General features: G+C 44.5%; 1 protein-coding gene across 5 annotated transcripts in view; it reads right to left on the bottom strand.

Annotated features, from left to right (window-relative positions):
- The window catches only part of CCSER1 (coiled-coil serine rich protein 1), a 1,061,474-nt gene extending 1,045,505 nt beyond the window's left edge, over positions 1-15,969 (bottom strand). For all 5 annotated transcript variants that reach the window (XM_073340691.1, XM_073340694.1, XM_073340695.1 and 2 more), the window contains exon 1: positions 15,717-15,969. The gene's annotated coding sequence lies outside the window, so the exon portion shown is untranslated. The remainder of the gene's footprint in view (positions 1-15,716) is intronic.
- Between the last annotated feature and the right edge of the window lie 815 nt (positions 15,970-16,784).

The raw sequence follows: 16,784 nt of genomic DNA, 5'->3' as shown, positions 1-16,784 counted from the left end.
ACCTGAGTCTCGCTCCCACAGACTGCATGCCACCCACAAGCACTCTGGGGAGAGATTAAATTATGAGATTAGCCCCAAGAGTTTGGTTCTACAGTTGGATGCATCACAGTTCTAAGGCTCATGCATGACATGGATTATACTGCACAGATGGAGAAAAAGAGAGAGGCTGCAGGAATTGAAAGCTTGCTATGAATCACCCATCCTCAATACTTCAGAGGAACTGTTCTGGACATCAAGTTGAGCATCACCCAGACACAGAGTTCAAACCCAAACCTAGAGAGAAGTCTCAAATAACAGGAGGCACCTTGTTAAAACCTGCCTCTGCCAAAGGTTTGGGGTTTTTTAAATTATTACGGTGGGGGAAATGTAACCTAAGTAAAGGAGAATGTTCACATGGCACTGAAAGTATTTCTGAAAAGACAATAAATTCCCCATGCAAACGTTCCCTTGGAAGAGAGGGCAACTAGAGTTGCAAGAGTAGGTAAGAATAGGGGAGAAGGGTTTATGGTGCAGCAAGGTGAGGGATGATATGGGGAAGGAAATAAAAGGGGTGTGAGTGAATAAGAGGGGTTGGAGGGTGAGATGACAGGAGCTAGCTGTAGTGGAAGGGGAGGGCCACTGGGAGAGAACAGGGGCAGGGGCACCTGTCAGCCCCACATTTCCCTCCTGAGTGCGCACTGGGATCTGGGAGCTCCCAGCTCCTGTAGAGCAATCTGACCACCCCCACATCCGTGCCTCTCTCATGTGAGCCAGGATATAGGGGACTTTCTCTTCTGGGGATATGAGACTCATTCCCTGCCCCCATGTGTGTGGCAGAATCTGACCCCCCTCCACGTGAGCTGAGGGGCTCTGGTCCCCTCCCTTCCTCATCAAAAGGAGAGAGTTGCATATGTACCTTCAAATTCCATTCTGCATTGTTTCCATATCGATTTGTGCAGGGTGTGTCAATAGCAGGACCCTGGAGTCTTCTGGTCATAGGTACTGTCAGTCAGGAGCGGTGACTTATAGGGGCTCATGGTGCCCGGGCTCCACCAATATTCAGGGCCCGTGGGCCCGGCTCCACCAATGTTTGGGACCGGGTCTCACCCCCAGCCCCGCCTGCTGCCCCCATGCGCCTCCCCAAAGTGTTCCCTGGCCCCCACTTGCTGCCCCCACTCACCACCCTGGAGCCTGCAGCTCCCTCTGACTCTGCTCTGCCGACTTCTGGCATCAACTGCTGCTGCAAGGTCCTAGTGTCCCACTCCACTGGGGCCAGGACAGGCTGCCCTTCCGCCCTAGCCCTGAGCCTCTCCAATGCCCCAAACCCCTCATCCCCAGCCCCAGACAGAACCCTCAAATCCCCCCGCACCCTAACCCTCTGCCCCAGCCCTGAGCCCCTCCCCCACCCCAAACCCCTCATCCCCAGCCCCAGACAAAGCCCTCATCCCCCACCCCTCTGCCCTAGCCCTGAACCCCCTCCCACACCCAAAACCCCTCATCCTCAGCCCCACAGCCCTCACCCCTGCACTCCCTCCTATCCCCAAACTCAGCCCCAGAGCCTGCACCCCTCACCCCCTCCTGCACATCCACCCCCTGCCCCAGCCGGGAGTCTGTCCCCAAACTCTCTCCCAAAGCCTGCACCCCCACCCCTTACCCCTGTCCAGAGCCTGCACCCCCACCCCCTGCCCCAGCCCGGAGCCTGCGCCCAGCACCCAAACTCCATCCCAGACCCCCTCCCCCGCCCAAAGTCCCTCCCAGAGCCTGCACCCTGCACCCCTCCTGCACCCTAATCCCCAGCCCCAGTCCAGGGCCTGCACCCCAGACCTCCTTCCCACACCCAAACTGCCTCCTAGAGCCTTAGGCAGGTGGGGGGCAGAGTTTGGGGGGGGCAGGTTCTGGGCACCACCAAAATTTCTACAAACCTGCCACCCCTGCTGTCAGTAGTTAAGCAAGATATGAGTGCACTGTGTGGAGTTAAAGGGTAGAGGAAAGTCAGCATTAAGTGGTATCCTATGTGCAAGTGTAAAGAGGTTGCAAAAGGCTGTGAAGTGGATATTAAATTTTACAAGTGTGATATTCTGTCAGGGGAGAGCAGGCTTAGTTTTTAAGCATAGGGCATGTGCATTGTGATGAAAAGACAGAGTGTGTATTATGGGGCATAGCTCCAAGAGGGAAAGATTATGGTTACGTAGACTTTTACCTTAACTCTATATTTCTTGGTTTTCAGAACATTGAGTTTTGCAGGACTCAACATTCTGAAAGGGCACAAGCCATCAGCAAGCAACCTGAACTGTGCACGAACAAAGCTTTTTCTGCTATTTAATAAATAGATACAAGCTGTGATCCTGCAGTCATACTGACCTTCACTAGGAGCATTCAGTGAGTAAGGACTGCAGGACTGGGCCAAAAGAGAATTATTTTGTTTATAACAGCTATTGACCTGGGAAATCCAGAGAACATCTGAGCAGAGTAGTCTGCTTAATTTACTTTGATAAGCAGAGATTAACCCTTGGGAAATAAAAATAATAAATTCAAGGATACTTTCCTCCTCTGCCCCCTATAATTGTTACCATTGTCACAGACTCATTAAATCCCTCTGGTAAAGTTCTAAACAATTATAGGTTTGATGTGCCTGGGATAATAAAATGTCCCTTTAAGGAGAAACTTTCCTTCATAAAAATAGCTTATTACTGGTAAAGAAGGAAAAGATGAAACATGCACACGCCCCCATTAATACTTCCACAGTGCAACAGAAACAACTAAAACTGACATATGACACATCTACAATATGATGAGAGTACAAACCAGAAAAAAAAAATTCCAGTTTTAAAGGGATACACCACCCTTGACACACTTTGTTTTACTCAACACCGTGGTTTATTTTGGCTGAGATTTTCATTCCAATATGCAGGTGCATTTTTTTGCACTCAATCACGCCAAGTGATTTCAAAGAATGTAGTAATACACACTTGTCTGTCAGAGTAGGATCAAGCCCATTGTATGTAAAAACATGTTCCTTGAATAGTGCATTGTACAGTATTCTGCCTAACTGGTGTTGAAAATAAGTAATCACATAAGGCAACATTCTTGTGATCACGCTGAACACTGATGAATATTCCTTTTTTCACCCTTTCCGCCACCCCCAGGGAAAATATGACCTTCAAAATATACTAGGTTTCTTATCCTACATCGTGCCTCCTGATCAGACATAGTTGCGAGGTATGTCACTTGTTTGAAATTTCACCTCCAAGACTGCAGCGCTGAAAGTTACAGTTCAACTTCTCTGTAGATTTCTCTGCCCCCAAACAATCCCACAATTTATTTCAATGCTCAACTACTACACGAGTAACAACCATTAAAAACCATTATTCTGCGCCATGATTTTTTTATTCTGTACTCACTACTGAACTATAAATTAAGAAATGTCCTTTCCATTGCACAAATGAATTGCAGTACCAATAGCTAGGTGAACATTTCTTCTGCATCCTTATATTAAGTGTCAATGGTCTTAGAATCATAGAATCATAGAATATCAGGGTTGGAAGGGACCTCAGGAGGTCATCTAGTCCAACCCCCTGCTCAAAGCAGGACCGATCCCCAATTAAATCATCCCAGCCAGGGCTTTGTCAAGCCTGACCTTAAAAACTTCTAAGGAAGGAGATTCCACCACCTCCCTAGGTAACGCATTCCAGTGTTTCACCACCCTCCTAGTGAAAAAGTTTTTCCTAATATCCAACCTAAACCTCTCCCACTGCAACTTGAGACCATTACTCCTTGTCCTGTCCTCTTCTACCACTGAGAATAGTCTAGAACCATCCTCTCTGGAACCACCTCTCAGGTAGTTGAAAGCAGCTATCAAATCCCCCCTCATTCTTCTCTTCTGCAGACTAAACAATCCCAGTTCCCTCAGCCTCTCCTCATAAGTCATGTGTTCCAGACCCCTAATCATTTTTGTTGCCCTTCGCTGGACTCTCTCCAATTTATCCACATCCTTCTTGTAGTGTGGGGCCCAAAACTGGACACAGTACTCCAGATGAGGCCTCACCAATGTCAAATAGAGGGTGACGATCACGTCCCTCGATCTGCTCGCTATGCCCCTACTTATACATCCCAAAATGCCATTGGCCTTCTTGGCAACAAGGGCACACTGCTGACTCATATCCAGCTTCTCGTCCACTGTCACCCCTAGGTCCTTTTCCGCAGAACCGCTGCCTAGCCATTCGGTCCCTAGTCTGTAGCTGTGCATTGGGTTCTTCCGTCCTAAGTGCAGGACCCTGCACTTATCCTTATTGAACCTCATCAGATTTCTTTTGGCCCAATCCTCCAATTTGTCTAGGTCCCTCTGTATCCTATCCCTTCCCTCCAGCGTATCTACCACTCCTCCCAGTTTAGTATCATCCGCAAATTTGCTGAGAGTGCAAACCACACCATCCTCCAGATCATTTATGAAGATATTGAACAAAACCGGCCCCAGGACCGACCCCTGGGGCACTCCACTTGACACCAGCTGCCAACTAGACATGGAGCCATTGATCACTACCCGTTGAGCCCGACAATCTAGCCGACTTTCTACCCACCTTACAGTGCATTCATCCAGCCCATACTTCTTTAACTTGCTGACAAGAATACTGTGGGAGACCGTGTCAAAAGCTTTGCTAAAGTCAAGAAACAATACATCCACTGCTTTCCCTTCATCCACAGAACCAGTAATCTCATCATAGAAGGCGATTAGATTAGTCAGGCATGACCTTCCCTTGGTGAATCCATGCTGACTGTTCCTGATCACTTTCCTCTCATGTAAGTGCTTCAGGATTGATTCTTTGAGGACCTGCTCCATGACTTATGTCTTATGCAACAACTACAAATCATACTCGATGGGAACCCCATTCTGAAAGAAATCTTTCCTTAATCCCCTCTTCTTGCCTTCAGACAACCCCCCAACCTCTCCAAGATCATCATCAGAAGCAAACTCCCCACAGACCAGGACACATCAATTCAAAGTGGCACCACCCTGCCATAAAAGATGCAAAACCTGCAAACATATATTCACTGCTATGATGATCCACACCCCCACAGAAGCGCCACTTTTCTACTAGGGTTGAACAGGTCATTGTTGGGAACCTTGCCTCTAGCATTCTGCACAATAGCTAGCCAGCTATCCCTGCTATCCAGCCTGCTGCATTCTCCATACAGGGGAACTTAAACGGGACTCCAAAGGAAAAACATTAGATTTGTACTCTCTTCTTGATGCATCAATGACAAAGGTATTTTTAAAAGGTTATTTTCTGTATTCAACAACAACAGTCAGATCTGGTCTTCCTGGTTTTGCGGGTGGAGGTCAAAGCTAACAGACCACGTTGTTCTTAGCCCTTTGTGAAAAGGGGCAGAGATACTGAAACTTTACCAAAAACAGCTTTTCTCCAAAGTGTTCCTCTGAGGAACATGAGTTAAGTAAGCGCAGGGTGCATAAAAATGAATGATTTTTTTTTAAAAATCCAATTTTATTTAAATCAGATTTATTAATAAAAATCGGATTTTTGAGGAAAAAACCTATCTAAAGATCGTTTTAATTCAGATACATTATAGCTCAAAGATATCTCATTGTGGAATAGGGATGATAAATTCTAATTCTATAGTATGAGACAATATATTCATGTAATGTTTAAGCAAAGTTTTGTAAATGATTTCCAATAGTTCATGGATTAGGGACCCAATTTATTGGGTTCCAGGAACGTCTGCATAGATTATTTAGGTTCATCTTTCTATCTACCCAATGAGACTCAGTGCTCAGTCTAGAAGATACCATCAGAGATGCTTAGTTTTGTAGTTCTCAAACTGTGGATTTGTGTCTCCAGACATAACATGCTTGTTAACAGCAAAAATGTTTTAAAATAAATAAATAGAGGTGAGAAATAACAGACCTCAACTCTCATGTCCCTCTACAAATTTGTGTACACAGAGTCAATCCCTTACCTCTCTCTAAAATGCAAAGTTTCAAAAAGTTCAACGAATAGAAGATTGTTTGGGGCAGAATAGATCTGGACAAGGAGAAGAAGTCTGGAGATGAATGTGAGAAGGGAGGGACAGGCAGTAGAAACAAAAGTGAAACTGTTTGAGCACCATATTACAGAAATCTTGAGGTCTTTCTGAGTGTAGCCTTCATGGATTTGAGATCTACCATACCATTCTCTCACTGGAAGAAAAAACCTATAATGGCAGCAGGCCATAAAAGAGACCCAGTTTGGGAAGAAGAACCATTCAAGAAATATATGTTTGCTGATAATGTTTTAAAGAAAGTCACACCAGTGAACTGGTGGAAGTCATTTAAGCACTTGGATTCAGAGACTGTTGAAGTAATAATCTCACTTTTAACACCAGTAGCTTCTTCTGCCGGTGTAGAAAGAATATTTTCTTCCTTTGGACTAATTCATTCAAATTGAGAAATCGTTTGGGACCTGAAAAAGCAGAAAAGCTTGTTTTTCTTTTCCAGATTATGAACAAACAGAAAAATGAAGGTGAAGGTGACTGAGTTAGCTGCAGAAACCAACATTTTAGTTTCTCATGTTGACCTGGCTGACGGTCTATTTAATTTTTGTTTTTAAAAAATGTCATGTAATTATTTTAGTTAAAAACAATTATAACAAAAACAAACCTGATTTTAAAAAACTTGAATGTTTAACTAAATACAAATATTCACATGCTTGTTTTGTTAAAATATATGTTTGCAGTTGAAGAAAAAAATCCAGAATACATAACGTTGTTGTTTTAGTTAAATAAAACAATGTAAATGTCTGTCTGGTGATGTTCTCCTAATACAGCATGACAAGAAAATCCTCCAAATATTAAGGTTTAACCTGTTGATTTGGAGATAGTTCACCTCCCAATGACTTCATTAATATCTGCTTCAATTACCTTTGGTAAATGAAATAACCAAACAATCATTCATTTTCTGATATAGCTGGAAAACTAATCTGAAAAGTTTTCAAAATAAATCACTTTAAAAATGTGTAGTGTGTACCTTCTAAAAATGAAACCTACATCTATCTCTGAGTTGTGAAAAATATGTATTAAGGTTATAAGAACCAACAAGAATGCACTTTTATGTAGAAATCCATGATTAAATCGAGTCTTCCTAACTAGTGATTTAAATCATGATTTAAATAAAATTTATTTAAATCAAATCCATCCTCAGTAAGCATCGAAACAAATCCTCAGCTGATGTCAACTGCAATCACATGTACTTCAATGGGGCTATGTCAATTTACACCAGCAAAGGATCTGGCCCAAAAGCCTGAATAAAGATTACTTCCATTCTCAATCAGAGTTCTCTCATTGGCAATTTCAGATACAAACCTCTAATTCTCCAGACATTCATAGACTCGAACACTATGTTTTCTACTGGACCTCAATATTTCATATAAAAAACAACCAGGAAAACAAGCAAGCAAACTAACACAATTCAAAAAAACATTTTAAGAAATCCTCAACAGAGAGGGGGCGAATCTGGTATTGGTTTCCAACAGGGAAGTCTTCCTTGGACTCAAAATGGGAGGTGCTGGATAATACTGAATTGGAGGGTAAAATCCTGGTCCCCATTCAAGTCAATAAAACTTTTGCCAATGACTTTTAGTGGAGCAAAGATGTCATCCAGAGCTTGTAAGCAAATCTCATTTACCCTCAGCTCTAGCCCCCTTGTCCCCAATCCTTGGGCATGATTTTGCACTGCCGTGCATCTTTGGGAGTGCAAAATTGGTATAAATCACCAGCAAATTAGGATGACTGACACCATGTGCACTCTACACATTTATAAATTATTGCCCATGATACAGGGCAGTGAAGAATCAGCCCCCTGGTTTAAGAAAATAAATCATCTTTCCTTCTTACAAAGGGGCACAGCCTGCCACCACCTTACCACAGTTAAAATGGACAGTATCAATTTCAAAATTTGAGCAAGAATGGTTCTACTATAAAATGTAAGAGTTCTACAGTGTTATTGCACATGTAAGATTGTCCAGGACTCTTGCTCCTTAGGTAAGTCATAAATCCTGAACAGAAAAAAAATACAGAACAATTAACTAGTTTCCTTAACATGTTGTCTCTTGAAGACTGACATGTATCAAAATTTTCTCCAGTAACCAAGCATTCATGCAAAAAAGAGATTTTGTTGGAGCTATGAACCCTTCACCCTCAATACATGAAAAGAAATCTAAGGTGTGCAGTGTGGTGGTGACTTACGAATACTACATTTCCTTTTGGATATACCACACTTTGGCAGCATTCGTTAAAAACATAAACCGATTTTTTTTTTATTTTTTTGCTATGTAAGGATAGTTTAATTCTTCGAGCATACATATGGATTTCCAAGATTTTTGCAGTCTCTGAACTGGAACCTTTGAAACAAAGCTACTCACACAGGGGCAAAAAGTGCACCCTGCACCAGGCAAGAGTACACGCTTGTGATGCACCTTCCTCACACCTCCAAACTTAAGTAAGTATTCAAGGATGATGCTCCAAACCCATCTGTTTCCTCACCCATCCCACTGCACAAATGGAGCTCTGATTCCACCATGCAAGACTGCACTGCAGTACAGATCCTGCTGTGTCCAGGATTCTCTGCACTCACAGAGGAGGGCAGCATTTCCTGCACAATGAATCTCGATCCATCTGTGGATCCCAGAAAATGAATACAGGCTTGTAGACCACTGTAAGCAAAAGAGAGACAAAGCCATTCCATCTTCTCCGTGGCTCTATCAGGCAGTTCATTCCACTAGCAGCATCAACACCACACACTATCAAAAGGGCCTCTATATCCCAGTTTACCCAGCATTTCTGAACACCTTAAATAGGATTAGCGCACTAGCACGCACATGTTTCCATTATCTCCATTAAAATGTTATCTAAAGCCTTCATATTGTCCCACATGATTTGGGGAAAAATTGCCTCAATACATGTTATTACCCTTGGACACACTTCGGACATATGAATGGTGGTGATTAATAAATATAATGGCATTCTGGGGACAGAGGAAGGGGGGGCTGACAGTATCAGCCTGCCATTTCTATTGTATACATGACACACCATGTCCAATTCATCATTAAGAATTCGGCTAGCATTTTACACAAAAAAGATTTCTCTCTTTTTACAGTTAAGCTACAATGAAACCGCTTAATAATGGTCACCAAAGGGACTGCTGTTGCTAGTCTGGCTTTAACAGGTGGCTGTGTAATACGGTGTGATTAACGGAGGAAATGGTTTTGTTTTTGTTGGGACTGAGACTTTAGGGGCCACTAGGACTGAACGCTGTTACAAGGTGACATGAGCACCAGTTGATGTCGCTACACAAGACTTCCTGTGTCCGATTAAAATATGGTTTAAACTGCACCACTGCGGCTCAGGAAACATGTTGCATCGATTTAATCACACATTCACCCAAATCTCACCCTCACTACACTAGCTGAAGTAGATCACATAATAGCAGACTTTTTCTAATTAAAGAAATTCTGATAAGTCATAGCCATATGGCAGACTGAAATCACGAGGGGGTTCCACAACTAGGAGAGGTAGCACGAGTAAAGGCACAGAGAGGAGAGTGGGAGAATGACACAAAGGGAACATCAAGACTGTAGTTGTTGTGAATCGATAAGTACCTATCTCTTGTCAGCAGAAGGCCTGATCCTGCTCCAGTTCAAGTCAAAAGAAGTTTTGCAAAGTATGTCACTGACAACAGTACCAGGCCAAAGGGACTGTGGTTAAAATGTTTTATATTCCAGGGTGCAACACATATGTTATAACACAGGGTTGGTTTGCTTGTTTGTTTTACATGTTAACTATGCTATGTATATTCCTTATTCTTTTTTAAATGTGTTCTAATATTGAATATGGAGGACATATTTATATTCCTTACATATAAAGGTGTGCATGGAATGAATCAAGTATACTTCATATTTAAAAAAAAAAATCACAGTAACCTTAAGCTCATTCCTGCCTGCAAACTGGACAAAAGAAATATTTGTATTCATGTATCTGAAGGGTGCTCAGATACTACACTGATGAGCAACCTTATAAAAAGATAAGGTAAGGCCAGATCCTCAGCTAGTGAAAACTGACATAATTCCATTTAAGTCAATCGAGTTACACTGATTTAAACCAGCTGAGGCTCTGGCCAAAGGATTTCACAAAACAAAGTACTTCCCATACAGCTTCAATATTCGTAAAGAAAGACACAGCACTGCCATTATACTTTCTGAAGTACACACACATATGCACAGAACCAATATAATGCTGGCACAATTAAAAGACTGCATTACAAAACCCAGTATGTAGTAATTTGACAAATCACATCCAGTACAAAAAGGTACACTTTTGACATAGGAACAACCTCTCTGCTAGATTTCAACTGTCTGTTATTGATATGCTGGATCTTTATCAAGTTAAGCAACAATTCAAATAAATAAATAAATAAATAAATAAAATAATGGACAAGTGATTCTCCCCCCCCAAAACACTTCCTTCACTCTAAAAAGTGACAGATGTTTTGGCTCAAACTTTCCAAAAAAGCTCTCTTGGATATTTGTGAAGATAAATATATTAAAGACTGTGAAGTTCTCAGATACTGTGGCAATGGGAGTCATGTATGTACCTTAGATAGATAATTTGGTATATTTAGATATAAAGCCCTTTTCAATAAAGTGTGCAGGATATGCTATTGATGCTGGAGTCTTCCCAATTTGGAGGTGTTGCTGCATTCCCACACACACTGTGAATCTGACCTGACTGCAGAAATGTATGAAGTCCAAAATTCTGCAGATATATTTTGCCATACATTTGTATATATGATTATAACCAAACTACATTGTGTATGTGCTGAAGCTGATCTTATACACTGGCAGATTATTCAGTTTCACCATCTGAATTAATTTTTGTAAAGACTCTCAAAATGCACACAGAACGGGGATTTTAATGCAGATATTTTTGCAAATTCTCTTCTCCACCCTTTTTTAAAAAAGAAAAAATCAGGATTTCCATGCATATATTATGTTCTTATCTCCCTGTAGTCCTATTTCTCATCGCCGAAACTCAGATTTTATGACAAAATGATTATCCCATACAGGACAGATCATGGTGCTGATAAAGGCAATGGCCTAAAGCATAAGCATTTTGTTACTCTCCAACAGGGAAATCAAACTATAGTTGTCATAGTGTATGTGAGTTTATATTATCTAAACGATACACTCTGGCATGCAGCACAGAGAACACCAGCGAAAAAGCTATAAATAAAAATACCTGTAAATTTAACAAGTGAATAACTATGCTATTATTTATTCAATTGCATGTGTATTATATAGATGTAACTTCCATTATCCCAGAGTTGTAGGTCCGTGCTGAAATATACGGATATACATGAAATGACTCAAGTGCAAATCACACCATGGATACTATTTGTAAGTGTTCATGAATGCTGTATTTTCCATGTCATGTCACAAAGCCAATATTCTGAAATAGCTAAAAGTCACTACAAAAGTCAGGTTAAGTTGGTTAATATAGCATCTTAGCCTTAAGCCATAGCTGACAATAAACAGAAGATGATTTTAAAATCATCACTACAAAATGCATACTTTAAAAGGCAAGCAAATGAAGCACATTTTACTACCATTGTAGAAAACTGCCAAATGAATCTAATCAAGGAAGTGGATGTGATGGCAACATATGACTGTACCGCAGGATACAAAGCTGGGCCTTGAAACTGCAAAGACTTATGCACATACTTAACTTCATGCTTTGCGAATAGCCCCTTTGACTTCAAACTACTTATAGGGTGACATGCTGGTCCCATTTAAGTCAATGGGAGTTTTGCAACTTAAGTGTAAGTGCTTGCACTGTACTGTCCCTCCACATGAGTGTATTTAGATATATTTTTCAACATCTACAGGTAAGTCTATTTTAACAAAATATGTTTCTCTGAAACGTATGTGTGCGCACCACTCACCGCCTGCACCTGAATTACCTTACAGTGGTACTTATTTATTTACTGCTATTTATAAAACATAAAAACCATCCACATTACTCTGTATAGTTCTGATCCTGCAACCAACTCCACATAGCCACATAGCTGTTCCACCCATGCAAAGCCCCAATCACATCAATAGATTCTATACATGTGTCAGGATTTGCTCAAATGAAGTGAACTGCAGTATTGGGGCCTCTGTTTGTCGTTAACAATAATCTGCAAAACAAATCAACCAACAGACCAAAAAAACAAACCAACCAACCGAAGACAATTTTTTCACAATAAAGCCAGTTCTGAAGCCTGTACTCAGACAAAATCCCCAATGATGCCCATGGGAAGTTCACCTAAGTATGGACTAAATAAGAACTTCTGGTATGGGTCCAACAGAATTTACACAAAGCCCTTTCCATATCACAGAGTTTTGAGTGTGGATAATAAAATGCTTGTGCAAAAAAGCTTTCAAACACAATTACAAGTTTTAAAATCTTCTGTGCCACAAAGAACTATCATAGCAAGAGAAACAAAAATACATTACTTAAAAACAGTACCTTTCCCTTATGCAGTACCTGTTCAGTCTCACAACACACAATGTAGATATTATTTTACCAAATGGATAAACTGAGTCTCAGAAAGGCAAATGGACTTGCACGAGAATGGCAGAGATAGAAACAGAACCCCCAAGTTATCAGTTCCCAGTCCCTTTTCCCTTGTAGTAGGGAACAAGAACAAAGAATATTCTACTGCAGATACATATCACTTCACACAAAGAATGCCAGAGAGGACCCAAGTACCATCAGATTTCTAATCTTGCTTATCCACCACACTACAATGAGCTTCGGGGGAAAATCACCCCTGCTGAACAAAGCCTTATGCAGGGCATTAAGCAAGGGCTGTGGAGGATGAATTCAACCCCAAACCTGTCAGCAGGCCTTGGGGTATAATGCAGTCCCTCCTCAGAGTCTACTGTGACCTGTAGGCTAGAATATCAGTTTCCACTCCACACCCCCTCTGCTGGATATTAAGAACCCTATGTTTGCATAGCATTTGACCTCAGGGTCCTTCTTCCAGCTCACCTCCAAACTACCATATTCAGGATCTGCACCATGCAGGGGAATTCGGGTCCTTTGATACTCTACACAGTCCTACAATAAGGTATATCAAGAGGGCTTTATGCAGGCGCTTTGTGTACTCCATTCTACGGGCCCCATACTCATGCAGGTTTCTCTGGGAATGGTGCCCAAACTGAACCACACAACCGATCACAAACACAAGGTAAGGACCCAGTCCTACTCCCATGGAAACCAGTGAAGATTTTCCAAATTCCTACTGGCTTCAGGGGGAGCAGGCCAGAGTGTTCATGCCATCACTACCTTCCCTGGCAGGCCTACCTCCTTCTGGAACTGTACTAGCCACCTGCGGACCCACCGCAGTGTGAGAGTTGCCACAGGCACCTTGCAGCACCACAACTGTCTCTCTCAGAGGACGTTCCAGCATCTGGGGCCTGAGGCCTTCCTCTGGTGTATAACCCAGGACTTAATTAAGCTCCTGGCATTTCGATACCTTAAAAAAATGTTTAAAAAGTTTGTCAGGCTACTGGCTTCTGTCCAACAGCATCATTCAAGAACGAGAGTAAAAGCAACTCCTATGCAAGAGACGCATATGTATTATTATCCATTATTACCATGAGCATACTTCTATCTACATAATTACAAATCCTGCTGCTCTTTAATTTTAATTGCATTTTGCTACAGAGTCATAGTTACATATACCATAAGGAGTTGTAAAGAGGATGGAAAGCTTCCAAAATGACTAGGTGCAATGTCTTTGCTGTCTAAACATTTTCAGGTCATTAATATTTCACTTTTATATAATCTTTAACTGATTTTGCAACATGTTCCTTCCCCCTCCCCTTTTAAGTTCGAGCAAGAGGAACTGTTTGAAGTAGCTAGTAAACCTTCCTAGTCTCTTTCTCCTTCTGCCTCTGGAGAGTTTTAACACTTCAAGTGCAACATAAACCAGAAGGAAAAACATGTCTAGCATAGAATCAGCTCTTCAAGAGAGGATTTTTTTCAAGTTTCCCTTCTAGAAACATTCAGCTGTGAAAATGTCTAAAAGGGAAATGGGTGGAAAGAAGTGATTACTTTCTCCACTGTGGCTCCCAGGACAAGCTGAAGGGAGTGAGAGAGCTGGGAAGCGTGGATGACAGCTGTGGCCTCTGAGAAACTTCACTTCTCTGCTGGAAAGGAAAACTGTTCTCAACTCCCCAGTGACACAACTCCCAGCACCTTTCCTTTCCTCAGGGAAAGCCAAAGCGTGTAATCACCTGAGGACAGCTTTTACAGTTAGGGAAAAGGACATGAGGATGTACTCAAGGAAAGCATGGATTTTCACAAGCCCCGTGTGTAATTAGCTACATCCCCATTTCTTCCACCCTGTGAGGCATCTCATGTGATTCAGAAAGGGACAGGTAGCATCCTTCAGCTCATGACTCAAAGGGGAGCCACCTAGAAATGCCACACATCATCTGACGCCACCACAACCCCCTGTTCAAATCTCTCCCAACAAACCGCTCCTTCCTGCAATCGCCAGCTGAATGAACATTTCAAAAAAAAGAAGACCGAATGAAAAGCCAAACTTAGATCCTTACTCTCCTCTCGTTCACACACCAGGGAGAGTCAGGAATAACTTCACGGACACCAATGGGAATTCTGTCAGCACCAGAGGAAAAGCAGCATCCTCTGGATTTCCCAAAGCCTCCTGTCTAGTCTAGATCTGTCTTTGGGGTAGGACACTCTTCAGGCCAGAGCCATGCTGAAGCTTCAGGTCTTGTGCAGGGGGGAGGGTGGGCACACTGTCCCCACAAAAACAGTTCCTAGCCATGTCACCATCTCTCTCCTGCTCCTCAGAGCCCCCCCTCCACAAATGCCACCTGCCCTGGCTGCCCCTCTCTCGTGAGGGTGGCTAGGTGCCGGGTGTTTGCCAACGCCTGGATGAGGGAGCAGTGGCCCAGGGGAGAAGAAGAGGCGACATATGGCATTGTTGGAAAGTCCATGGCTCCCACATTTTGCAAGCTGCCTCCCTCGGCTGCAGGCGTCCCGAGTCCCCTTTAAGTGCTGCAAAGCAGGCAGCTGCCTGTCTGTGAGTGAGCCCAGCCTGCCTCCTCTCGCTCGCTGCCAACCCACAGGAGCCCTTGAGCCAACCCCCGCCACAAAGCGACTTGTCCTCCCCCTAATCCCAGCCGCCGCTGCCGACTTGCTGGAGCGAAGCTCAGCCAAATCCCCGGAATCAGCGCGAACGCCCGGCACGGGCAACGCGGATCTACCCCCGCCTCCTGCTGCCGCTCAGTGCAACCGCGCACCGGGGCCCCGGCCGCCCTCCTCCCGCTCCCAATCAGCTGGCCCTGCTGCCTGCCCGGCCCCGGATCTACCTGCAGGAGCCGAAGCGGAGAGCAGCAAAGCCCGTCTTCCCCTCCCTCTGCAGTCACCCAGCCCGGCAACAGCCTCATGCAACCCCCCACCTCCCAAAATGCATCCGCAGCCCACACCTCAGGGGGGGCAGAGACAGGCCACCTCCCTCCCAACCCCCCAAAATCCTGTGTCAGGAGCCCAGCAGCAGCCCCGAGGCCTGGGCTGGCTCCCCCTGCCTGCCAGGCTGAGCCCAGCCCCGGGGCAGGGAGCAGAGCAAAGCGCAAAGGCAGAGACGTGAGTGGGGCAGGAAGGATATTTACTACCTGGCTGGGCTGCTGCTCTCTCTGGGCTCCTCCAGCGCACTGAGAGCTTGGTGTCTGGTGGGGAGAAGGGGGGGGTGGCAGGGCTGAGTCTCTGCCTTGCCCCCCACCTCCTCCTCCTCCGCTTGCTGGTTTGGTGTTTTTTTCCTTGAGCCCACCCCCACTGCCACCACCCCACCCCTTGGTTCAGGGCTAATAATCCTCCTGGAGCCAGCCCCGCTCCTCTGCACGAGCCGCCGCTTCCCAGGCAGGCATGTTGTTGCTGTGAGAGCGAGCAGAGGAGGGATTGGCAGCCGGCGCTGTGTGTGTGGGTGCGGGGAGGGCGAGGAGCAGGGGCGGGATCGGGGGAGGCGCTTCCCAGCGCGTCTGTGTTGCCACCGCCCTGCTGCAGCGCCCGGTCCCACCCCTGCTGCCCAGGCGGGCAAAGGGGCGGCGGGGAGGGGTGGGGCGGACTGAGGCAACCTCACCTCCCCGGGCTCGGAGGCAGCCGGGAGGCAAAGAGGGAGACAAGTATTTTTTCCCCAAGCCTCCTTTGCAGCCATGCTAGGGTGACCAGATGTCCCGATCCTATAGGGACACGAAAGCTTATGCTCAGATAAATTGGTTAGTCTCTAAGGTGCCACAAGTCCTCCTTTTCTTTTTGCGGATACAGACTAACACGGCTGCTACTCTGAAACCTCCCGCTCTTTGGGAATTTTTCTTATATAGGCTCCTATTACTACTCCCCACCACCATCCCCTGTCCTGATTTTTCACACTTTCTGTCTGGTCACCCTAGGCCAGGCGCACACACAGGAGACCAGGAGCGAAGGTGGCACCCCACCTGGGGTTCAGCCCCACTGGGGTGTGTGTCCACTGGCCCCCTGCCTGAGAAGTCATTTTGATGCACTGTAGTGTAGCCAACGGATTCCACTGCCCCACCCCCTTTTTAGGTATTTAGTTTGTGATTGATGTTTCCAGTTAATGGGGTACAAGCCAGGCAGGTGATGTTCATGGACCCACGCCGCAGAGTGCTGTATTTAAAACCCTCGCTCCCACACCAGGAGTCTCAGCTAGGGAGAGGGATGGAAAG

Source organism: Lepidochelys kempii, chromosome 4, assembly GCF_965140285.1.
Source record: "Lepidochelys kempii isolate rLepKem1 chromosome 4, rLepKem1.hap1, whole genome shotgun sequence".
Classification (NCBI taxonomy): Eukaryota; Metazoa; Chordata; order Testudines; family Cheloniidae; genus Lepidochelys; species Lepidochelys kempii.
This window is presented reverse-complemented; position numbering and strand designations above follow the sequence as displayed.